The sequence below is a fragment of the Eubalaena glacialis genome, chromosome 3, assembly GCF_028564815.1.
Source record: "Eubalaena glacialis isolate mEubGla1 chromosome 3, mEubGla1.1.hap2.+ XY, whole genome shotgun sequence".
Lineage (NCBI taxonomy): Eukaryota > Metazoa > Chordata > Mammalia > Artiodactyla > Balaenidae > Eubalaena > Eubalaena glacialis.
Window position 1 is genome coordinate 38,957,287 of NC_083718.1, and position 27,255 is coordinate 38,984,541.

At 37.8% G+C, this 27,255-nt stretch overlaps 1 pseudogene; it reads left to right on the top strand.

Moving 5' to 3' along the window:
- Positions 1-11,608: 11,608 nt before the first annotated feature.
- On the top strand, positions 11,609-14,185 carry LOC133086966 (C4b-binding protein alpha chain-like; annotated as a pseudogene).
- Positions 14,186-27,255: the final 13,070 nt, after the last annotated feature.

The window sequence follows — 27,255 nt, forward strand, 5'->3', positions numbered from 1 at the left end:
GAAAGTTAGTGTATCAGTTACTTTTCAGTGTGGTATTTTTTCTTTTCTACTATTCTACTATGTATTAGAAATTATGTAAAAATCAGGAGAAGAGAAATGGTTAAGAAAAAATATAATCTGTCATGTTAAAGACATTCGGCACTTACCTAGACTCACAGGTAACCTGAGAGAACGTGAGAGCTGGCTTGTGAGAGCTAACCTTGTTCCAATTCCCTCACTGTCTTGATGAAAAGCTTTGAGGCTCAAAGAAGGAAGTGACCCTGCCAGAAGCATACCATGAATCAGTGATGAAAGGGAGACTCCTTGGCTTCTGTAGAGCCATGCCTCTGTGCACAAGGTATTAAAGAAGCATTAATTAAATGCCCCTTTACCTAACAACGTGGAGCTTAATCATAGGGTTTGGGCTTCTTGTCTCTTCTTTTCTTTTGCTTTCTCTTTTACATCCTTGGGGGCCTTAGTTTTAAGTTGCTCTCTTGAACTGGATTTACAAGACATTTATTTTCACTAGCCCTTATTTTTTTGCATTGTAGGCTGAATTTTTAAGAAGTTGGGGAAGGATACTGAACTGCCAAAAGTTAACAGATTATTGGCAAAGAAATAAAAATAATTATAATGCCAATTTCCCTGGGTACTCCCTGTGTACTTTAGGGGTAAAAATAGTATTTGTAAAGTGATTTCAAAATGTGCAAATATTACCTGTGGTACATAACCTACTGGTTAAGAGCACTAACTCTGAAATTATTTCGCCTGGATCTTTTTTCCCCAGCTCCACCGCTTATTAGTGGTGGGACTTCAGGAGTGTTACTTCTTTGTCTTTCACTTCGTCTTTGAAAAACAAAGGCTTAATAACCTCACCCATTTTACAGAGCTGTGGCATGGAGTTAATACACGTAGAGTGGTTAGGAATCCATGCCACTCTTAAATCTTTTAAAATCAATCTTACTATTGTTGTTACTACTATTATTATTTTGTTAGCTGTCCTTGAAAAAGTCTGCCAGCAGTACTCACTTGCTTTTCTTTTTGTTGTATATTCTCTACATCCCACTTAAGCGTTCTACCAAACCCTAAAAGGCTCTTTTCAGATATTTTACACCTCTTTACTTGTTTGTCACAGCAAAAGGAAAAGGAGTGTGGCTCCCCTTGATTGAACAAACCAGAACTTTGGTTTTCTCCCATTCATACACATTGGTGAACAGATGTGAAGAAAACGACTCCATGGGGCTTTCAGTCTGGAGCCAAACATCCAGGCTCTGTGTAACTCGACACTATTATGCACACATGTTGGTCCTTTAGGACCCAAAAGAATCTCAACTAAGCCCATCATTATTTCAGGAATATGAAGAATGCTTTTTGTCAAGTAGTTGAACATAACAGAAATACAAGAAAAGGCAGAGGTGTTTCGTATCACAACTTTTTGAGAAATGCTCAGAGCTCTAAGATGTAGCTGACAATTCCCCCATCAGCTAATGCTTTCAAAGTTACCATAAATTTCACCATAAATACATTTTTTCAGCAATGGCAATAACGCGGTGACTATACTGCTCAATTCCTCACAGTGTCAGCATTAAAGACATTAAAAGGGTAAGTTAAAATATCTGTCTGATTGCTTCTGACATAACCCCGAGATCTCTTTTATTTCTGTACTCCATCAATTATAATGTGGAACATTAAGACAAATTATTTCTAAACACTAACAAACAATGTAGCAACAAGTGGCAGACAATCAAGGGGAATTTTGCCATAGCACGGTGCTTATTTTGTTACAAGCAGGAATGCAAACCCAAAGGATGTAATTTAGAGGAAACTCTGTCCTGTCTATTCTCTAGGAACTAGAACAAGGAGACTGAGAGAAGATGATTCTGGGTAAATCAAAGCGTTTTCTCCTAATTACGGCTGAATAATAGGGAGCAAACTCCCATGGAAGGTTGTGATCTGCTTGAAGAAAGCTAGGAGGTTGCCCTGGGTAGGGTCTTTCATATACAGTTATTCAAGCTCAGACTTGATCATCTGTCAGGGATGCTACAGTAGGGAGAGTTTTGCCATAGCTGTGAGACTCAGCAAGATCACTTCCAACTCTAAAACCTACAATTTTAATTTAATCACCAACACCAGCCATCATTAAGAGGGACCTCAAATAATTCCAAATCTGTTCATCTATTCACATATTCTTTACACAGTCAACAGACCTCGAGTGATTACTACATGCCAGACACAGTTCTAAGACACAGAATAAGGGATAAGAAAGGTAACAATCTCTGTCACTGTGGGGCTTGAGTTCTTTGGGAAGAAGTTCATCTAAATACAAAGAGACACCAAAGATAATATTTGTTTTTATTATTATTCTGTGAAAGAAGTAAGGTAATCTGATAAACTGGGACTAAGGCTAGTAGGACAATCAAGGAAAAAATATTTTTAAGAGATGAGTGTCAAAGAATAGAAAGGAATCATTTATGGACAATTTTTCTGAAAATAATATTTCCAAAACATGGGAACAGCAAATACAAAGGCCCTGAGGCAAGATGAAGCTTAACTACAATCGAGGAACAAAAAGAAGCTACAAGGTTATGTCAGGAGATAACCACACAAATTTACACCAGCTGGTCCCTAACTTCAAGTCTACGTGGATATATTCTTGAGGTGAGTTAGACATATATATCATCCAAAAAACAAAAAAAAGTTGACTCCAAAATTACCCTGGAAATTCTGAGTGAGACTCTTTACAAAGGCACAAAAATATTAAAGATCACAGCCATCATTCTCCAAACTCCACTCTGGCCATCACTTGCAGGCATTTAACGGGGGTGTTTAATATCCTCTCTAAAATATTGGGCAGGAAGAACAAACATCCTAGCATGTCTGCACCGTGCACCTAGGGTCTCACAATTGAAAAGTAGCTGGAGCTCACCCTGCTGATGGCTTTGCCGGTTTTTTTTTTTTTACCTTTTATTAAGAGTCCCATCTCTTTTAAGAACTGGGATATATTTTTTGAGAGAAATAAACTATAGGAAAATTCAACTGACAGAGATCATACTGTATTTGACTTTTCTGTTCTTTGCTACATTTATTTGTTGAGACAAACGTCTGTTCTTAGCCTTTTTGTAATGGCTCTGTTAAATAGAACGGACACACAGTACACTGCACATACTTAAAGAACACAATTTAAGTTCTGAAATATGCATATACCCATGGAACTGCCAACACAATCAAGAAAGGGAACATATCCATCACTTGCAAGTGTTTTTATGCCTCATTCATAAAGCCCCTTTTTTTCCCTCACATTCCACCCCTCCACATCCCCAAGTGACCACTGATATGTTTTCTATCGTTAGAGATGTGTTTGCATTTTTCTAGAAATTTATATAAATGGATTCACACAGTGAGGACTCTTTTATCTGGCTTCTTTCACTCAATGTAATTATTTTGAGAGTAATTCATATTTTTGTGGGTATCAGTAGCTTATCACTTTGTTTTGCTGAGTAGTGTTTCACTGTATGAGTATACCACAGTATGTTTATTCATTCGCCTGTTGATGGGTGCTCGAGGTCGTTACAATTCTGTCTATTAAAAATAAAGATGCTATGATGATCCACGTACAAGTCTTTGTATGAACATATGCTTTCATTTTTCTTGCATAAATATCTAGGTGCAGAAAGGCTGGATCATATGGTAGGTGTATGTTCAACTTATAAAGAAACAGCCAAACTGTTGACTGAAGTGACTGTACCATTTTCCTTCCCACTAGCAGTGTAAAAGACTTCCAGTTCCTACACTGCCTCACCAATACTTGGTGTGCTTGGACTTTTCTAATTTTAGCCATTCAATAGGTGTGTAGTGGTATCTCCTGGGGCTTTCATTTTCATTTAGCTAATAATTGATTACATTGAGCAACTTCATGTGCTTATTTGCATCCGTATGCCTCCTTGGAAGGATCTTTTTTTAAATATTGTTACCCATATTGTTAATTTAAAAAAAATTTTCTAATTACTGAGTTTTGAGAGTTCTATACATGTTAGAGACACAAGTCTTTTCAGGTATATAATTTGTAAATATTTTCTTCCAACCTGTGGCTTTTCTTTTATTAATAATGGCTTCCAAAGATGAAACCCAATTTATCACTTTTTTTCTTTTATGGATCTTGTTTTTGGTGTCATCTCTAGGAAATCTTTGCTTAACCCAAGGTCAAAAAGATTTTGTCCAAGTTTTAGAGATTTATGTTTTGATCTACATTTAGTTAATTCTTTATATGGTGTGAAGTAGGGATCAAAGTTCATACTTTTGCATATGGCTATCTAGGCACAATATCCATGTACTACGTGCTTCCAGCACCATTTGTCAAGAAGACTATCCTTTCTCCTCAAAATTGGCTTTGCACCTCTGTTGAAAAATCAATTGTCCTTATATGTGTGGATATGTTTCTGGGATCTACATTCTATTTGACTGACCTATTATATCTGACTCTTGGTTATAATATATTCTTTCACTGATTTCTTTTCACTTGCTCATGTAAATAGTCTCCCAGTAATATAGCCTTACCATTTGACTGGACATACCTAGGTATACCTGAAATGCATTTGATAAATCGATGGAACTTGCACTCAAACTAGGGTTACTTTCCAAAAACACTTAAAATATTGAGGTGTAAAAACGATGTATTCTACAGCCTTCCTGCCTCAACCAAGTGTATGTTAACACATCCCCACGAGCTATTTTGCATGTGTATGGGGCTGTAGAGTCTGGGGAGTATGAGAGCGGTATGTGCTGTCTATCCCAAAAGATCATCATATGAGGCAAAGGAATCATTAAGGAAATAGATAAGAATAGTCAAATGCCAAATGTTAAAATATTTCTCATGCGTTTTAAATATTTACATTGAGATAAATAAGCAAATTATTATAAAATAAAATACAAAACTTTAGAGAATATTTCAAAATGCTCTTTTTTGCCAGATGCAACAAGACACTAGGAATAAATAGAGGAATTTTCTGGAACCAGCTTGTCTTTCCTTTTTTTATCACCATCGAGTGATGGGGTTGTATTTTATTCAGTCTATTGTACATGTGGGTGTGAGTAAGATGGAACTTGTCTCAAAAAGAGAAATGAGCAAAGAATATATGTTGTCAACTTGTCTAAAACATTTTTTCATGTTCTGACTCATTTTTCCTTGTATTGGCATTTCAAGGGATTTCGTTTTTTAATTTGACTATTAAAAAACCTTGATAACTTCAGTGAAATCCCATGAAGATAATATAAACAACTGTAATGGAAAATGAAAAGATGATAATAGCAACCAGCACTGTGATATTTCTTGTCAGTGTTCTTTAATATTTAGAATAGTAACAAATCCCATATTAATTTGAATTTTTGAACTTTGGCCTTTACTTTGGTGGAAGAAGTTCCTTTCACTTTGCTTATTATCTGTTTGCAATGAAAAACAATTAATGACCATACTTTGATATGATCATCTTAGAGTTGTATAGAGGGAGGATAGTTATGCAACTATTTATATATCTATGGGTTCAAGGAAGTTTAAAGGCTTGATATTTGAATCCTGTGGAATGTAGCCTCCTTTCCCACAGGGAAATGAACATATACATGTACTTAATGTAGTTTAAAATAAAGCAACACCTGTTCGTAGAGGCACTTTCTATTCCAGGCATGTTTAGGTATAGGGAAGGGGAACAAGAGCTATAAAACATAATTCTTGTCTATAAGGAGTTTACAGTTTAGAGGGGTTGAGGGCACTCAATGACTCAACGGGGATGAGCCTGATGCAGGTGGCTACAAGGTCACCCTTGGATAAACTCTGCTTTAGGAAAGAGCAGCCTACTCTTATTCTGTTAAACTCTTTAATGCGGTGTCCAATAAACCTGAATATCAAGCTCAAACACCACTTTAGAAATGTTTCCAGGGGTGCTAACAGCCAACAAGTTAATATGATTCCTACACACTTGACACAACTCACCAGAGGTCTTGAATTCGGTGAGCATATTGACCTCCTTTAAGAAAGATCACCATTGAAACTTCGAATGCTAAGTTCTAAGAGAATGAAGTAAGTAATAAGTGATATTCAGGTTCAGAGGTGGAAGGGAGAAGAGGTCTCACCTTGAGTAGAACATTTTGTTGGATTCTCCAAAGTGGCAAACAATAAGGAGAACACTAACCAACTAAGACTCTGAATAAGTTGAGAAATAAGATGAAAGTCTAAGATGGAGGTCAAAATGTCCCCTAGATTGAAGTATACACTTAGGTTAAAAGGGAAACTATTGAAAAAGATGTAGAAAATGCTAAGTATTTCACAAAAAATTTATTAGAACAAAAAATCTATTAGAATAAACCAACTTAGCAAAGTTTATTTGCAGAATATGAAATCAATATACACGCATCACTTGCATTTCTGTACATTAACAATGAACAATCTGAAAAAGAAATTAGGAGAACAATTCCATTTACAATACCATCAAAAAGAATAAAATAGTTAGGAATAAGCTTAACCAAAGATATGAAAGACTTGTACACTGAAAACTACGGCATTATTGAAAGAAATTAAGGAAGACATAAATAAATGGAAAGACATCTCATGTTCATGAACTATTGTTAAAATGTCCATGTTACACAAAGCTATCTACAGATTTAATGCAATGCCTATCAAAATCCCCTATTTTTGTAGAAATAGAAGAAACTACTCCAAAATTGATATGTAACCACAAAGGACCCTCAATAATCAAAGCAAACTTGAAGACCTCACACTTTCTTTTGAAATGAAGTTTTCTTGTTATTGTGGGTTAAAAATCCAAAGTCCTAAGTGTCCATAAATTATCCTCCTAAATTTATATTTTGGTTCATTCTCAGTGACAGGGCTTTCAGTGCCTGAGTGGCATTGCGGGCTCCTTCAATATCTCTAGCTTGGACTCCTGTCACTGACATGGTGTGGGTATCTCAGAGCCTTGGCTGTTTCACCAGTTGATCAAGTCCCACATGAACCATGCTCAGAAGGGCCCCACGCTTGCTTGCTTTCATGCTCTGCTATTGCTGTCTTGAAATTCTTACTGATTTTATCTTTGAACTTACATTTTGTAAGTAAAGTTTATGGGACAATAAAATATACGCATGAGCAGAGGAGACATGTGCAATATGTGTGTCTGCCACCATTCCTGCTGCCCCATTCACATATAGTTTTCACCCTGCTTATGCTGTGCTTTCCATGACACACTTATTTGGTACCCATTTGGAGTCTTACTGAGTTCCACCAGAATTCTGTGCTACTGGTCACATCCAAGACTAAGTGAAGGTGTTAACAGCTCTGGGGGGGCCACGCTTTCCATTTGAATCTGAACTTACTTCTAACACAGAAAGAAAGTAGTTGTTTTTTAAGAAACAAGAACGTCCAAGGAATCTTATCATATCCTTTCTTACTCGTTTTACTTCCCAATATTAGCCAAACACTTCTGCTGAAAAAGATGACATATATGAAAAAGAGAAGAGAGAACAACCCACAGGACCCATTTAGGGTTCACCCTAATCTAGGATGATGTCATCTTATCTCGATTCTATCTGAAAAAAGAATTTACTTGGGCACATTCACAGGTTCCAGGTGAACATGAATTTGGGGAGGACACTATGCACCCCAGTGCAAATACTTTCAACACTTTTTCTTTGCAGTTTGAACAAGAGGCACTATATTTTCATTTTGCACTGGAGCCCACACATTATGTCACTTTTTACTGTTAGAGCCCATGTTGGAAAATGGGGCTTCATGACATAGCCAAGTGAGTCTGTCAACTGAATTCTAGAATTATCCAGACTTACCCACTTTGTTGCAGCAAGTTGGTTCCAGGCAAACCCATGCGAAAGGGGCATGTCCACAGTGGAGCAGAGAACTTCTCTCTCTATATCGCCAGACTCACTCCCAAGATGAAGAAAAGAAGAGCTTAGCAAAGCATGGCCAGTTATTCTTCCTAACTTTGCCAGTCAAGTAGGTCACCTCACCCAGCCAGTGTCAGTGAATATAAGAGCAGGGAGGTTAAAAGTTATACTAATCAAATTCCCTTCACATGCTGGTACCATTAGGAATGAGAAGGGAAATTGTCACTAATGCTCCCCTGTTTTTTTCAATCTCTTAACCCACTCAACTATGCCTTTAAGCCTATAATTAACGGAATATGGCTCTCCCTTCAGGAAAAATAGACCTTTACCAGGACAGTCCTGCTCACACTTTTATGGGGCTACTCATTTGAGTGGCCTCCGGGAACTGCTGGTAGATGACTTAGAGTTTCATCCCAGAAGTCTCTGATATGGGTGAGAAATTGCATTAATTTAAATTAACTCCGAGGCTACTCACATCCAATGATCAGAAACAACTTTTTGTTCTACCAGCCATCCACAGCACAGCTAACCATAAAAATTTGATGAGGTTAAATGACAAACTAAGATTAAATACATAAAAGCATCCAGTAATACAATTCAGAAATCATAGAAATGTTGCAAATTTGAAAGTACACCTTTGCCAGTATCAAATTCTTCACAGAGAAATTAAAAGGGCACACATTAAATGCTCTTATGAATTAAGGTCCCAAAGTATTAAAGCCCAATTTTGAAATCAAGTGTCCTTGTTACTGTGGGTTAAAAATCCGAAGTCCTAAATGTCCATAAACCATCCTCCCAAATGTACATTTGGTTCATTCTCAGTGACAGGGCTTTCATTGCCTGAATGGGACTGAGGACTCCTTCAGTATCTGTAGCTTGGACTTCTGTCACTGACACGGGTGTGGGTCTCTCAGGGCCTTGGCTGTTTTATCAGTTTATCAAGCCTCTCATGAACCATGCTTTTAAAGAGTCTAAAGAGTTACTAAGATACAATTTGATTTTACAGCACTGTCCCCAAAATTTAAAAACAATCTCAAAAGCAAGCCAATCCCCCACTCCTAGAAGAGTGAAACTAGGCACAGTTTTGTTCCCAGAATCCAGTACAGAATTTGACCAAAGAACATAGCAGAAACTCAATGGCATTTGAGAGAAAGATAAAGTCTCTTTCGTTTTAGCCTCACTAGGATGTCCATTAGTCTATGCCATTTATTTGAAATTTCTGACCTGAGAACTTCAAACCAGGAGGAATCTTTGAAGCCTGACGTTGATTTGTCACTATGAATTTGCCATGAGCAGTGCACAGCCCTGAGCATCTGTCACACATGGACTCTTGAGTTATCCTTCCTCCTTGATGACCTTGTGGTTCACACTGCAGTACTGAACTGATTATGGCTTCTGTCGAGTGACATTACACCTCCAGTTCTGATGTGTAGATTTGACAGTCCTATGCCGCCATGGCCATTTTCACTGCCTCCTGCTATGGAACTGCATAGACCAAAGGCAGTTGCCTTTAAGAGAACATTTCTTTCTCCAACATAATTGACAAATCCAGTGTCAGCTTGGGTCCACATGTAAAGGGAGTCACTTGAGCCTACGGTAGACCATATGTGTCAATGCCAACAAGTTCTACAAAACACGTTTTCCTTACAATTGAGTCTTTGTCTCAGTCAAACCTGCTTGGGAAAAACTGTACCTGAAGAGTAAGGCAAGGTGGACGGCTGCCTGAGACTTTCCTGCCCTGTAAACTCCTGCACACTCGCAAGTCAAGTGCCAGGTAAAGGTCTCTGTATACTAAAGACCCTCCAGGTCCCTTATTCATTCCGCTCCAGGTATTGCTCAGTCACCTGCAACTCCCTAACGCCCCTTTTCTTTATGTCAGACCTTTACTTAAGTGGCTCTAAAGAAACAGCCACTCTCCCATGCCATAAGCTGCAGCCATCAGCCAAAATCAAAGTATCTTACGGCTGGTGTAGTGGGTTGGATGGTGGCCCCCCAAAGGATATATCCATGTCCTAATCCTTGACTGTTACCTCGTCTGAAAAAAAAGGTTTTGCAAATTTCATTAAGGATCTTGAGATGGGATTTCCATCCTATATTATCTGGATGGGTCCTAAATAGAATGACAATTGTCCTTATTATACAAGAAGGGCAGAGGGACATTTGAGACAGACAAAAGAGAAGATACAGACACAGAAAGGGGGTGATGTGAAGACAGAGACAAAAACTGAGTGATGTGGCCTCAAGCCAAGGAAGCTGGCAACCACCAGAAGCTGAAAGAGGCAAGGGATAGAATCTCCCCTAGAGCATCTGTAGGGAGAGCAGCCTTGCTGACACCTTGATATCACACTTCTGGCCTCTACAACTGTGAGATAGTAAATTTCTATTGTGTTAAGCCTCCAAGTTTATTAGTCTCCCAGCAAGCATGGGCCACTTATACAGCATGCATTAAACCTTTTCTAGGCTTCAGCAGTCTACTGCACAAAGCTAAATATTTTCAAACAGTCAAAGGTCTCAACATCCCACCATACATTAAAGACCAAGGCACTAGACTACCTTCCTTGGCAGTACCAAAATATTTTCCACATGGACATTTTCCTCTCCAAAATGTCTGCTCCTTTCTTTTTATTTCTCAGTGTTCCCAGGTAATGCACCAAATGTTAGGGTCTTTTAATTACCTTCCAGCAAGTACAATGCCTTAATTCCATTTGGTTTGGAATAAATTAGGAAATAAGATAAAAGAGAAAAGATGGAGGGCTGAATATTCCTGTTACTGTTGATAACCCTGGCTTGAGAATCCAGTTTCAATGAAATGATCACATAACGGAACCCCAGAATTGGGCAGATTTACTAACTAGTAATACACAGAATGAGAGAAACAGAAGACACTCACTCACACTCTCAAGGGAGAGAACAGAATTAGTCAAGGCAAGCATGCTCACTTAATTCTTTTCAAGTTTTCTATATAAGTCACTTGATCACCCTGGGGCAGAGTCAGTAAAGAAGCAGGGCTGAAATGACCCTAAGAGCTCTCTTGACAGGACTGAAACATCAGGAGCAGGAAAGGAACATTCCCTCACTCCCCTCCACCACCACCCCCAGCAGTAAAAAATGATCATCCACATTGACAATGTAAAAGAAATCAGAAACTACGCTAACTCTGATTCACTTTTAGTGTACCAACAGCTAATCAGGAGCCTTGTGCAAAAGCATCTTGATTAGTTGCCAATAAAACTCTTTAGAAGCAGACCCCTCCACATGCCTCAAAGGGAAGATGCAGGCCTGTATGTTTCAGGATTTTCTCACCAAAACCCCACACAATTTCTTTACTATTCCAGCCAAGTATGGCCTAGCCCTACCCTCATACCTGTTTTTCTTGGTTTAGTAATAAAGAAACATAGATGGAAATAAAGAAGAGCTATCAGGTAGAAAGATATAAAATAATGGGGAAAATAATATAAGTAAAGTCAAGTACCACCACCATTTACTAGAAGTGAACTTTCAGCACCAACATTAATATTTTTTCCTGTTATATCTGTAAAGTGATAATAAGTAATATGTACAAAACAATTTTCAATTTAATCAAATCTCATTTTTATAACTAACTACTTCACAACAAGTAACATGCTAAGGCAACATCAATAGATGAAAAACGTAGTCCCTGGCCCCAAGGAATGTTGCCCAGGAGATGATAGAGATATGTAAAAAATACAATTACAATACAGTGTAGCGAGTGCAACAATCAGGCATGCAGAAGTGCAAGGGTAGCAAAAAGGAGCGTGTGATCACAACACTAAAAAGAAGACTGCACAGAAGACATAATATGTAAATTGAGTTTTGAAAAATGAAGTGGGTTTCCCAGGTGCCCCTTAGGGAGAAAGGAATTCTTGGAGGAGGAAAATGAAGACAGTGAATTGTTCATATAAACCAGAAGTGAAGTAGGCAATGGCAAGAGAAATGGTTGGACACAGGCGTCATGAATACTTGTGTGTCTGCATTTTAGCAAGTGTGTGTCTGCGTAGAACTGCACTGACTCATCCCCTCCCTCATTGTGTGACCTTGGTCAAGCTACTTCACCTCTTTGTGTTTCCTCATCTATAAAACGCGGATAATAATAATGCCTACCTCATAAGGTTGTTTAAGAGAATTAAATGAGTTAAAGTATTGCCTGACACACTATAGTAAATGCTTATACACACATTCCATTAAATATATAAATTTATTGAAAAAAATAGTTCTATACAAGGTGAGGAGTCAATTCTCTTTCCCCCAGATACCCATACATATACCCACTTTCCTTAATTTCCAGCCACATGGTGATAGAGGGGCACACTCCTACTGTGTGAATTATTCCAAGTTATCTTATGGTCAATGAAATTGATTGGGAAGGATGAAAGTCTTCCAATAGATCATCTTAATTCAATGCTGTTTTGTTTAATGAGTCAGAAAAACACTCTTCTTCTCTCTCTCTCTTTTACCATCGAAGATTGCAGTTCATCATGTGGAATTAAACATGGACACTTTAGATATACTAGTGAACAAAAATTGTTCAATGCTGTGGTCGAGTATGAATGTCAGAAAGGATATATTCTGGTTGGAGAGGCTAAAATCTCCTGCACTCTTTTACTATGGTCATCACTGGCTCCTCAGTGTAAAGGTAATCCCAGTTCCCTGGGACAGAATAGCACTAAGCTGATAGAACAACTGTGGAGCGGTTCAGAAGTGATTCTGAGAGAAAGCGTCCTCCCAGGCAGAGGCAGAGTTGTCATGAGCATGTGCTTGAGCCTGAGTGAGGTCCACTGGGGTTTAATTCCAAATATCCAAGAAATAGCCCCCTCAGATTCTTATACAGCCTGGAACCTTTCATGAGAGAGTTGACCGATGGGGTTGACCTCTTTATTGGGAGAGCAGCTATCATAGCAGAATAAGGAAAGTGTTCCTAAAGGTTACTTACATCATTTCACTCATAATAACTCCAGGAGCTGAGTTGCTGTCACTGTTTTCATTTTACAAAGGGGAAAACTGAGGCCAGAAGAGGGGTCCTTTAGTGCAGAAATAAAGAGCTCAGAACAACCCCTGGGTTTTCACTCTGGCTCTGCCACTTAAAAGCTGCTGTGCGACTTGGGGCAAAGCATTAAGCTTCTCTGTGTCTCAGTTGCCTCATCTCTAAGATGGAGATAGTGTTTCCCTCACAGAGTTGCTGAAAGCTTACATGAAATAATGTGTGTAATGTGTTCAGCATGTAGGCGACTGCAGCCAGAGCTCAAATAGTTGCCAGCGTTGGTAGAAGTAGTAGTAGTAGTGGATCAATAGTGTAGAAAGAAAAGATAGAATTCAGCAATATTTTTTTATCCCTTTTTAATGATATTATCAGTGTTAAAATGTGTTCTCTCTGAGACACTCAAGATGCTAAGAAAATGTGTCTTGATTACAGCTCTGTGCCTAAAACCAGAAACAATAAATGGAAAGCTGTCTGTGGAGAAGGATCAGCCCTGAAACTGTCACCATCAAGTGTGACCCTGGCTATAAGATGGTTGGTTCCCAGAATATCTCTTGCTCAGAGAAAAAATCTTGGAGTCTGGATGTGCCCAAGTGTGAGAAGGTGAATAATATTCAATGAATTTTATGTCGTATGACACCTCAAAATAAATGATAGGAAAATGGGATGGCTCATAAAATAGGAAAGAAATAATATGTCCTAAAGGACTATCTCAGTTGTGGGGTTAATTTATAAAGTGTTTACTGGCTCTTTCCACCTTATAACAGGTCCTTCCAGGAAGGTGAACATGAGAGTCTTATTCACCAGATATCTAGCCTTTGGTTTTTTCTCCAATAAATGATGTGCTTTTGCTCCATTTCTGGTTGGTCAGCTGAACTAACATACTCGTTGTTCTTTTGGATGTTTTTTTGGGATTCCCTTGCTGCTTACACTCTCTCTATGCTTGACACTGATATTGATTATTACTTAAGTACAGATATGGATTCACGTCTCAGGGAAATATTTTGCTAGGATCCAAAGTATTTTTCTGGAGTTTCCTGCCCATCAATAAGTCCTGGGGTTATCCTTCGTCTTCCAGTCTTCCTTCTGCCACAAGACTTCCTGAAGAAGCACACCCTTTACAAGGATGGGGAAACTTTCTGAAATCACACTTTTGGTTTCCTCTTTCAGGTAGGCACTGAAGATTGTGAGATAGTCTTGAAAGGCCAAAAACTCTTACAGTGTCTTTCAAGTCCCCAGGACTCAAAAGCAGCCCTGGAGTTACATAAATTGTCTTTGGAGATTGGAAAACTGGAGCGACAAAGAAACAAAGAGAAAATTTCTTGAGGCTTTCTCTTGGATACACACTCAAGAAAGAAGTTGCAGTATCAACATACTTCACTATACAGGAGAGTTCTTGCCACACTTGCACAAAATACAGTATCTTTTACCTTACTAACTTTTACAGTTGTGTCTTTCTTATTATCCTTTGAATAGCTGTAGAATCTGTAGTGATGCTCATTCCTGATGCTGATAATTCATATCGTCTCTCTTTTTGCTTCCTGACCAGTCTGGCTTGGATTTATCAATTTTATTGATACATATTTTATGGCTTAGAATGTGACACTTGCTAAATGTTCCATGTGTTCTTGTAAAGATTGTGTGTTTTGCTGCTGAGAGGCACTTCCTATAAATGTCAGTTAGGTAAAGTTGGTTGTTAATGTGGTTCCAGTCTTCTCTTTCCTTGCTGATTTGCTGTCTACTTTTTCTATCAATTATTAGGAGAAGGGGTATCAAAATTCTCATTGTAGGTTTGTCTATTATTCCTTGCAGCTTTTAGTTTTTGCTTCATGTATTTTGAAGTACTGTAATTAGGGGCATAAATGTTTAGAATTTGTATGTATTCTTGATAAATTGATTATTTTATTATTATGCAATAAACTTCTTTATCTTTCATTATGTTCTTTGTTCTCAAATACATTCAAACATAATTTGTCTGATATTAATATAACCACTTAAACTTTATTTTTCTGTAAATTTCTGGAATAAATTCTGAGAGGCAAAAGTGTGTAATTTTCACTAGCTACACTTAAAAAGTAAAAATTTGAAATTAATTTCAGTAATATATTTTATTTAACCCAAGTTTGTGAAATATTCTCATTTTGACATGTAATCGATGTAAAATGTATTTGAAGTGCTCAGTAACCACATGTGGCTAATAACTGTCACATTATACAATGCAATTCCAGATTTTCCACAATGTGGATGTTAACAAATATTAAAATAAAATATGTGTTTGTGTTTTCATAATTCTAGTGATTTTATTTGACCTTTTTAAAGTATACCTTAGAATCTGGAAGCCATAAAGAAGAAAATTGCACGAATGCAATGCCAGGTACAAGAGAGGATGATGTTTACCTGTGAGTAAGTTATGAAAGATTACACGAATGCTAATACTTGAAGTTAAGGAGTAATCGAGATTAAAATAACTCAATGCTCTAATTCCTCCAGCTCTTGAAAATTCACACAGTAATGGTGTGTTACCCAGATTTTAAATATTGAGTTCCTGATTCGGAAACCATTTCTATAATTTTGTACAAAAGTGGCAGACTTTTATCCCAAGCCATACAGAACAGCTGTTTTGTGCTATAGACACCAGTGCAGATTTGGGGAACTAGAGATGTTGCAGGACATGACTCAGGCTTCTGAAGGGTCCTGGTAGGAGTGGGATGAGTATATTGAGTGAGTACACCACCTCTGATCAGACAGCTATTTAGAGGCAGCCTCTTGTGACAGATGGCAAAAAATGGCCACAGGTGTTTTCTGTCCTTGTATCTATATCTTTAATAATCCCTCCCATTGGAGGTAGAGGCTTTCTTCATCCCTTGAGTTTGGGCTGCTTTGTCATTTGCTTTGGCCAATGGGACAAAAAATAGCAAATATGATGTAAGCAGAGGCTTGCAAATCATTTTGTGCATTAGGAACCCCCTGTTGCTGTTCTTGGAACCTTGTGTCCACCACTGGGTGAATAATTCCAGGCTAACTTGCTGGCTGTTGTAAGATATATGCTTCTTCTTTGCCTCAGCTGATAGCAGACATGTGAGGCCATGGCAACAAGTCAGTCTCCAGCCAACTCACCAACTGACCACAGGTACATGGGAGCTAGTCTAACTGAAATCAGCTGAGCTTGAGCCATACCAGAAAAACTGCCCAGAATAATCCTTGCTTATAAATAGTTGTTTTAGGCAACTACATTTTGGGATTGTTTTGCAGAAAAAGCCAATCAAAATACTCTTCTAATGTGCCTGCAGTTTGTTAAGCTAAACCACAGAAAGGATTAAAGTTATCAACTTGGCAGTTATGTCAATTTGTCAACCCCAGGCATCTTGCAGGGCTTATTATATGTGGGACAGATTCAGCTTACAAAGGACTGATCTAGGCTTTGACACACGAAGTAATTCACTTTTTGCTGTTTTGATGAGGTGGCCCTTGGTCTGGCCTTTGTGATAGACTACTCAAGGAAAAATGACAGACCTTGGAGGAAGAGGCCGAAGTACTCACCTGATGCATTCTTTCCAACACATGGGAGTAAACCCCAACTCAGGACTTGAGTGGGGATGGAAAGGAAGGGTGACAGAAGGCTTGTTCTCCTAATGCTGCTACATACCCTCTGATACCAAGAGCTTCTCTCTGTAAGGGTGTGAGAGAAATGCCACAGTGAGAGTGCAGACTTCTCCATGGTCCTAACAAATCAGGCCAAGCAAGGAAGTAGGAAACAAGAAGGGTTTCATAGATACTACATGCAATACCCTGGGAGAGCAGTGGTTCAGGGTGAGGACAATGAGGGAGATAAGGCTATGTCTCAAAATAACAATTATAGAGAGATTAGCTCAAGATGACAGAGTAGAAGGGTATGTGCTCACCTCTTTTTGTGAGAGCACTGGAATCACAACTAACTGCTGAGGAACCATTGACAGAAAAACGCTGGAACCTACCAAAAATGATATCCTGCACCCCAAGACAAAGGAAAGACCACAGTGAGACAGTAGCAAGGTCAGTATCATGATAGAATCAAATCCCATACCCACCAGGTGGGTGACCAACAAACTGGAAAACAATTATACCACAGAAGTTCTCCCACTGGAGTGAAGGTTCTGAGCCCCATGTTGGGCTTCCCAGCCTGGTCTGGCAATGGGAGGAGGAGTCCCCAGAGAGTCTGGCTTTGAAGGCCAGCAGGATTTAACTGCAGGACTTCCACAGGACTGGTGGAAACAAAAACTCCACTCTTTGAGGGTACACACAAATACTTGTGTGCACCAGGACCCAGAGGAAAAAAGCAGTGACCCCATAGGAGAGTGGGCCAGACCTACCTGCTACTATTGGAGGATCTCCTGCAGAGGAAAGGGGCAGCTGTGGCTCACTGTGGGGACAAAGACTCTGGCAGCAGCAGTTCTGGGAAGTAGTCATTGCCATGAACCCTCACAGAGGCTGCCATTAGCCCTGCCAAATGGCCTGTAGACTCCATTGCCAAGTCACCTCAGGCCAAATAATGAACAGGAAGGAACACAGACCCACCCATCAGCAGTCAGGTGGACTGAAGTTTTACTGAGCATGCTTCTGCCCACCAGAGGGACAAGACCCAGCTCTACCCACCACCAGTCCCTCCCATCAGGAAGATTGCACAAACCCTTAGATAACCTCATCCACCAGAGGACAAACAGCAGAAGCAAGAAGAACTACAATCCTTCAGCCTGTGGAATGAAAACCACAATCACAGCAAGTTAGACAAAATGAAATGGCAGAGGATTATGCCCCAGATAAAAGAACAAGATAAAACCCCAGAAAAACTAATTCTTTTTCCAGAAAAAGAATTCAGAATAATGATAGTGAAGATGATCCAGGATCTTGGAGAAAGAATGGAGGCAAGGATCAAGAAGATGCAAGAAATGTTCAATAAAGACCTAGAAGAACTAAAGAACAAACAATCAGTGATGAATAACATAATAACTGAAATGAAAAATACACTAGAAGGAATCAATAGCAGAATAACTGAGGCAGAAGAATGGATAAGTAACCTGGAAGACAGAATGGTGGAAATCACTGCCACGGAACAGAATAAAGATAAAAGAATGAAAAGAAATGAAGACAGTCTAAGAGACCTCTGGGACAACATTAAATGCACCAACATTCCCATTATAGGGGTCCGAGAAGGAGAATAGAGTGTCAAAGTCCTGAGAAAATATTTGAAGAGTTAATAGCTGAAAACTTCCCCAACATGGCAAAGGAAAGAGTCACCCAAGACCAGGAAGCACAGAGAGTCCCAGGCAGGAAAAACCCAAGGAGGAACACACTGAGATACATAGTAATCAAATTGACAAAAATTAAAGGCAAAGAAAAACTATTAAAAGCAACAAAGGAAAAATAACAAATAATATACAAGGGAACTTCCATTAGGTTATCAGCTGATTTCTCAGCATAAACTCTACAGGCCAGAAGGAAGTGGCACGATATATTTAAAGCAATGAAAGGGAAGAATCTATAACCAGGAATATTCTACCCATCAAGGCTCTCATTCAAATTTGACAGAGAAATCAAAAGTTTTACAGACAAGCAAAAGCTAAGAGAATTCAGCACCACCAGACCAGCTTTGCAACAAATGCTAAAGGAACTCCTCTAGGCAGGGAAGAGACCACCAACTTAAAACAATCTTGTACACATAGAGACTGCTATATCAAAACCTCATGGGAACAGCAAACCCAAAAACTACAATAGATACACACACCAAAAAAAAAAGCAACCCAAACACATCTCTAAAGATGGTCATCAAACCACAAGAGAATAAAACAAAAGAGGAAGAGAAGAAAAAAACCCTACAAAAACAAACCCAAAACAATTAAGAAAATGGCAGTAGGAATATACATATTGACTATTATCTTAAATGTAAATGGATGAACTGCTCCAATCAAAAGACATAAACTGGCTGAATGAATACAAAAACAAGACCCATATATATGCTGTCTACAAGAGACCCACTTCAGACTTAGGGACACATACAGACTGAAAGTGAGGGGATGGAAGAAGCTATTTCATGCAAATGGAAATCAAAGGAAAGCTGGCGTAGCAATACTCATATAAGAAAAATATAGGCTTTAAAATAAAGATTGTTGCAAGAGACAAAGAAGGACACTACATAATGATCAAGGGATCAATCCAAGAAGAAGATATAACAATTGTAAATATATATGCACCCAACATAGGAGTACCTCAATATATAAGGCAAATACTAACAGCCATAAAGGGAGAAATTGACAGTAACACAATAAGAGTGGGGGATTTTAACACCCCACTTTCATCAATGGACAGATCATCCAGGTAGAAAATCAATAAGGAAACACAGACCTTAAATGACACATTAGACCAGATAGGCTTAATTGATATTTATAGAGTATTCCATCCAAAAGCAGCAGAATACACATTCTTCTCAAGTGTACAGGGAACATTCTCCAGGATTGACCACATGCTGGGTCACAAAGCAAGCCTCTGTAAATTTAAGAAAATTGAAATCATATCAAGCATCTTTTCTGACCACAACGTTATGAGATTAGAAACCAATACAAGGAAAAAACTGAAAAAAACACAAACACATGGAGGCTAAACAATATGCTACTAAATAACCAATGGATCACTGAAGAAATCAAAAAGGAAATGATAAAATGCCTAGAGACAAATAAAAATGAAAGCACAATGATCCAAAGCCTATGGGATGCAGCAAAAGCAGTGCTAAGAGGGAAGTTTATAGCAATACAATCTTACCTCAGGAAACATGAAAAATCTCAAATAAATAACCTAACCTTACACGTAAAGCAACTAGAGAAAGAAGAACAAACAAAACCGAAAGTTAGTAGAAGGAAAGAAATCATAAAGATCTGAGCAGAAATAAATGAAATAGAGACAAAGAAAACAATAGCAAAGATCAATGAAACTAAAAGCTGGTTCTTTGTGAAGGTAAACAAAACTGATAAACCTTTAGCCAGACACATCAAGAAAGAAAGGAAGAGGACTCAAATCAATAAAATTAGAAATGAAAAAGGAGAACTTACAATGGACACCACAGAAATACAAAACATCATATGAGACTACTACAAACAACTGTATGCCAATAAAATGGACAACCTGGAAGAAATAGACAAATTCTTAGAAAGGTACAATCTCCCAAGACTGAACCAGGAAGAAACAGAAAATATGAACAGACCAATCACAAGCACTGAAATTGAAACTGTGATTTAAAAACTCCCAACAAACAAAAGTCCAGGACCTGATGGCTTCACAGGCAAATTCTATCAAACATTTAGAGAAGAGAAAACACCTATCCTTCTGAAATTGTTCCCAAAAAATTGCAGATGAAGGAAAACCCCCAAACTCATTTCATGAAGACACAATCACCCTGATACCAAAACCCGACAAAGATACCACAAAAAAATGAAAATTACAGGTCAATATCACTGATGAACATAGATGCAAAAATCCTCAACAAAATACTAGCAATGCAAACCCAACAATACATTAAAAGGATCATACACCATGATCAAGTAGGATTTATTCCAAGGATGCAAGGATTTTTCCAATATCCACAAATCAGTCAGTGTGATACACCACATCGACAAAATGAAGAATAAAAACAATGTGATCATCTCAATAGCTGCAGAAAAAGCTTTTGACAAAATTCAGCACACATTTATGCTCAAAACTCTCCAGAAAGTGGGCATAGAGAGAACCTACCTCAGCATAATAAAGGCCATATATGACAAACCCACAGCAAACATCATTATCAATGGTGAAAAGCTGAAAACATTTCCTCTAACATCAGGAACAAGACAAGGATGTCCACTCTCACCACTTTTATTCCACATAGTTTTGAAAGTCCCAGTTATGGCAATCAGAGAAGGAAAAGAAATAAAAGAAATCCAAATTGGAAAAGAAGAAGTTAAACTGTCACTGTTTGCAAATGACATGATACTGTACATAGAAAATCCTAAAGACACTACCAGAAAACTACTAGAGCTCATCCATGAGTTTGGTAAAGTTGCAGGTTACAAAATTAATACACAAAAATCTGTTGCATTTCTATACACTAACAATGAAAGGTCAGAAAGAGAAATTCAAGAAACAACCCCATTTACCACCACATCAAAAAGAATAAAATACCTAGAAATAAACTTATCTAAGGAGACAAAAGACCTGTACTCTGAAAACTATAAGACGCTGCTGAAAGAAACTGAAGATGACACAAACAGATGGAGAGACATACTATGTTCTTGGATTGGAAGAATCAATATTGTCAAAATGACTATACTACCCAAGGCAATCTACAGATTCAATGCAATCCCTATCAAATTACCAATGGCATTTTTCACAGAACTAGAAAGAAAAATCTTAAAATTTGTATGGAGACACGAAAGACCCCGAAAGCAATCTTAAGAAAGAAAAAAGGAGGAATCAGGCTCCCTGACTTCAGACTATACTACAAAGCTATAGTCATCAAAACAGTAGGGTACTGGCACAAAAACAGACATATAGATCAATGGAACAGGATAGAAAACCCAGAAATAAACCCACACACCTATGGTCAATTAATCTACAATAAATGAGGCGAGACTATACAATGGTGCAAAGACAGTCTCCTTAACAAATGATGCTAGGAAAACTGGACAGCTACATGTAAAAAAATGAAATTAGAGCACTCTTTAACACCATATGCAAAAAGAAGATCAAAATGGACTAAAGACCTAAACGTGAGACCGGACACTCTAAAACTCTTAGAGGAAAACATAGGCAGAACACTCTCTGACATAAATCGCAGCAATATTTTCTTCAATCTGTCTTCCAGAATAATGGAAATAAAAACAAAATTAACAAATGGGACCTAATTAAACTCAAAAGCTTTTGCACATCAAAGGAAACCATAAACAAAACGAAAAGACAACCTGCAGATTGGGAGAAAATATTTACAAATGATGTGACCAACAAGGGATTAGTCTCCAAAATTTACAAACAGCTCATGCAACTTAATATCATCAAAACAAACAACCCAATCAAAAAATGGGCAAGCAACTATACTCCAATAAAGATTAATTTAAAAAAAGTGGCAGAAGACCTAAATAGACATTTCACCAAAGAAGACATACAGATGGCTAAGAGGCACATGAAAAGATGTTCAACATCGTTAATTATTAGAGAAATGCAAATCAAAATTACAATGAGATATCACCTCACACCAGTCAGAATGGCTATCATCAAAAAATCCACAGACAATAAATGCTGGAGATGGTGTGGAGAGAAGGGAACCTTCCTACACTGTTGGTGGGAATGTAAATTGGTACAGTCTCTATGGAGAACAGTATGGAGGTTCCTTAAAAAAACTAAAAATAGAGCTACCATATGATCCTGCAATCCCACTCCTGGACATATATCTGGAGAAAAACATCGTCCAAAAAGATAAGTGTACCCCAATGTTCATTACAGCACTGTTTACAATCGCCAAGACATGGAAGCAACCTAAATGTCCATTGACAGAGGAACGGATAAAGAAGTTGTGGCACATATATATATGATGGAATATTACTCAGCCATTAAAAAGAATGAAGTAATGTCATTTGCAGCAACATGGACGGACCTAGAGATTGTCAAACTGATTGAAGTAAGTCAGACGGAGAAAGAGAAACATCATATGATATCACTTATAAGCAGAATCTAAAAAGAAATGATGCAAATGAACTTACTCACAAAACAGAAAGAGTCAGAGACTTAGAGAACGAACTTATGGTTACCAGTGGGGAAATGTGGGGTAAGGGATAGTTAGGGAGTTTGGGATTGACATGTACACACTGCTATATTTAAAGTGGATAACCAACAGGGGAACTCTGCTCCTTGTAAAAACCTAAATGGGAAAAGAATTTGAAAAAGAATAGATACATGTATATGTATAACTGAATCACTTTGCTGTACACCTGAAAATGTCACAACATTGTTAATCAACTATATTCCAATATAAAATAAAACATTAAAGAAAAGCCATAGCCCTATTTAAAAAACAATTGCAAAAATAAACAGATAAATAAAACTCTTCAGTTATAAGGCAAAAAAACCCACAAAAAACCAACAATTACATTTTGTCTTCTTCCAATTTCTGTGAGAGAGACTGTGTAATAGATTTGTTGAATAACGAATAATTTTTTGGAGGGAGGTAGCCATGGATAGAGAAAAATTTTATCAGAAAAAGTCAGTCAGACGAGATGTGGACTGCACTTACAAGGATCATATATCTGAAGCACGGGCCTTTGGAAGGGGCCCAGAGTGCCCAGCCCAGCCTTGGGGGAGGAATGAACCAGGGAGTCCACATGATGCCTTCGAAGCTGTGCAGCATAGGAATAAATTTAACCAAGGAGGTGAAAGACCTGTACTCTGAAAACTATAAGACTTTGAGGAAAGAAATGGAAGACAACACAAATAAATGGAAGGATATATTGTGCTCATGGATTAGAAGAATCAGTATTAAAATGTCTATACTACACAAAGCAATCTACAAATTCAATGCAATCCTTATCAAAATAACCATGGCATTTTCACAGAACTAGAACAAATAATTTTAAAATTTGTGTGGAACAACAAAAGACCATGAGTAGCCAAAGTAATCTTGAGAAAGAAGAACAAAACTGGAGGTATCATGCTCCCAGACTTGGAACTATACTACAAAACTGTAGTAATCAAAACAGTATGATTCTGGTACAAAAACAGACCCATGGGTCAATGCAACAGAATAGAGTCCAGAAATAAAGCCATGCTCATAGGATCAATTAATCTATGACAAAGGAGGCAAGAATATACAATGGAGAAAAGACAGTCTCTTTAATAAATGGTGTTGGGAAAACTGAACAGCTACATGCAAAAGAATGAAACTAGACCATTTTCTTATACTATATACCAAAATAAACTCAAGATGGATTAAGGACTGAAATGTAAGACCTGAAACCATAAAATTCCTAGAAGAAAACATAGGCAGTAACCTCTTTGACATCAGTCTTGGCAATTTTTTTTGGTATATGTCTCCTTAAGTAAGGAAAACAAAAGCAAAAATAAGCAAATGGGACTACATCAAACTAAAAAGCTTTTGCACAGCAAAGAAAACCACTAACAAAATTAAGAGGCAACCTACTGAATGGGAGAAGATATTTGCAAATGATATATTTGATAAGGGGTTGATATCCAAAATATATAAATAACTCATACAACTCAAATTCAACAAAACAAAACAAAACAAAAACACCCAATCCGATTAAAAAATGGGCAGAGGACTTGAATAGACATTTTTCCAAAGAAGACATACAAATGGCCAATAGGTACATGAAAATGTGCTCAACCTCACTAATCATCAGGAAAATGCAAATCAAAACCACAATGAGATACCACCTCAGACCTCTCAGAATGGCTATTTTAAAAAGAAAAGAAACAAGTGTTGTCAAGGATGTGGAGAAAAGGGAACCCTTGTACACTGTTGGTGGGAATGTAAATTGGTTCAGCCATTATAAAAAACAGTATAGAATTTCCTTGAAAAATTAAAAATAGAATGACCATACGATTCGGCAATTTCACTTCTGGGTATTTATTCAAAGAAAATGAAAACACTAATTAGAAAAAGATATATGCATCCATATGTTCATTGCAGCAATATTTGCAATAGCCAAGATATGGAAGCAACCTAAGGGTCCATCAAATGATGAATGGATAAAGATGTGAGATATATATATATATATATATATATATATATATATATATATATATATATATATAAAATATATGTAATTAAGCCACAAAAAAGAATGAAATCTTGCCATTGCAGCAACAGGAATGGATCTGCAGGGTACTATGCTAAGTGAAATAATTCAGACAGAGAAAAACAAATACCATATGCTTTCACGTATATGTGGAATCTAAAAAACAAGACAAATATAGTCAGTAACACTAATAACTTTGTATGATGACAGATCGTAACTGGTCTTATTGATCATTTCATAATTTATAAAAGTATTAAATCACTATGTTGCACACATGAAACTAATATAATATTGTATGTTAATTATAACTCAATTTTTAAAATCCTTTATAAAAATAGAAGAAGCAGCTGCAAGAATTTGATGTGGTCCTTCCCTGGACCACAGGGAAGTTGGGAGGAGCTAGGTTGGCTTTCATAGCAAATAATCCCCAAATTTCAGGGGCTTTACAAACAAGATTTATTTCTTGCTATCACTGCATACCCATCTTGGGTTGGCAGGGGGAGCTCTGCTCTGGGACCTAGGCAAAAGAAGCTTCCGCTCTAGGGGGAAGGAACAGGACAATCACGCTGGCTCATTAAGAGTGCACATTTTACTGGCAGAAGCAAGACACTTTAAGGGACCTTTAAAGGGAAAAAAGAACTATCCTACTCTGTGTCTGGAAGGAGAAGAATCAGAATCATTGGTGAACCACACTAATGACTACCTTAGTAGGACTACAGAAATTTCCAGCAAATTCTGTAAATCACATATGCTCATTCTTTTTGGGTTTCTTGTGCATGCCAATCAAGGGCAATTTCTTAGCTGGTCACACATGAAGCAGAGACTATTTTAACAAGAATAGATGGAGAAGCACAGTCAAAGGGAGTCAGGAGGATGTATGGACAAGAAGATTCAACAGGAAGGGTGTGAACTGCTGTTTAGGCCAAGTTTATCTGTAAAAGCAATAAACTGAAGATAATTCAAATGTTTATCAATAGAGGACTCATTTCAACTATAGTGCACTTATAAACAGTGTACTTTATTCATTCACTTATTCTCCAAATATTCATAGAATGCCAACTATGTGCCAGACACTGTCCTAGGCTATGAAGATAGAGCAGTGAATATCAAAAAGCCATTAAAGTTAAATGTAGCTATTAAAAAGAACGAGGTGTACTTATATGCACTGATGTGGAAAGATATCTAAAATGTATAAAATGAAAAAAGCATGTTGCAGGACAACATGTATCATAGGATTCCATTTGTGTAAGAAATTCTTATACATCTATATATATTGCATACATATATACACAAACAATCTTATAGTGATTATCTCTGGGGTATGTATTTGGGAGATGGTTAGGAAGAGAAAGCAGTTATTTGACATTTTGTATTTAGGTAATGTGAGCATGTTTATATATATAATATATAACAATAATCATAATTTTTATATAAACTTATAAAATAATAGTAATAGAAAACAGTATAATTCCAAAGACCAACAAAAATTACATTTGGCTGCTAAAGAAAGTAAAGACAAAGAGAAGGCAGTAGCTGAAGCAGGATGTCAAGTTAGGGGATAAATTGCTGATAGACGGAGGTGGCATAGAGGAGACTGGGATGGGAGAGTAGCCCAAGTTTCTCTGTGATAAAGCCATAGAGGACGAGATTCAGAGCTCAGGCAGAGAAAGTAACCTCAGATAGGAGGATGGACATCTCCATTTAATGAGGGGAAAAAGGAAAGAATGGATGGGGATGCTGCTTGGTTGTATATGAGACATCCTTTATTACAGCTTCTGTTTTCTCACTGAAGTAAGAAGTAAGCGCACCTCCTCAAACAGAGGGAAGAAGTAGGGAGGTCTGCATTTCAAGAAAGGTAGAGCAGGATTAAAAATGTTGTAGAAAAGGTAAGAGCGACCTTATTGAAGAGGGAATATCCAGAGAGTCAGAGTTGAAGGCCCGGGTGAAGTTGGTGTCATAAATTTATAGTGGCACCATTCTGCTTAATTTTATGTTTTTGTTTTTCCCCAGAGCTCTGTTGGCATAGAACAACTGAGCCCTGATTCATTTAAGCGTGGGATTTTGTTAGATGCATGTGATGAAAGGACAAAGGGGCAAACAGTTTAAGATACTGATAAAAAATTAAAATGTGCACCACTGACTCTCCATCTGAAGAGGGGTTGAGGATGTTGCTAAAAGATCTCAATAGCAGGAGACTATTCAGAATGAACAAACCAGAAAGACAAAAGGTTGTGGTCACAGAATGGCATATTTGAATTCTTTATTCTTTAGGTGAAACAGTTCTGAGTAATGACCAAGTCTAGGATGGCCATTGGAGAGGGTGCTGAATGTCACTGAGTGAGGAGCATGTCACTGCAGATACAGAGCTTGAGGAACTGAGAGGCCAGGTCCTCGCTCAGGTCATTTCCTGACCTTATATCTCCCAATTTGGGAGCCAGAGCCAGGGAGCAGAGGTGGAGATAGAGTGATGGCAGGGAAGGAAGGTGAGGCATATTTGGCAAAGCATAATTCAGGTATTCCTGAGTCCCCTGGACATACTGCTATTTATTGCCACTCAATCCCTGTGTGGTCTCTAATAATGAGATC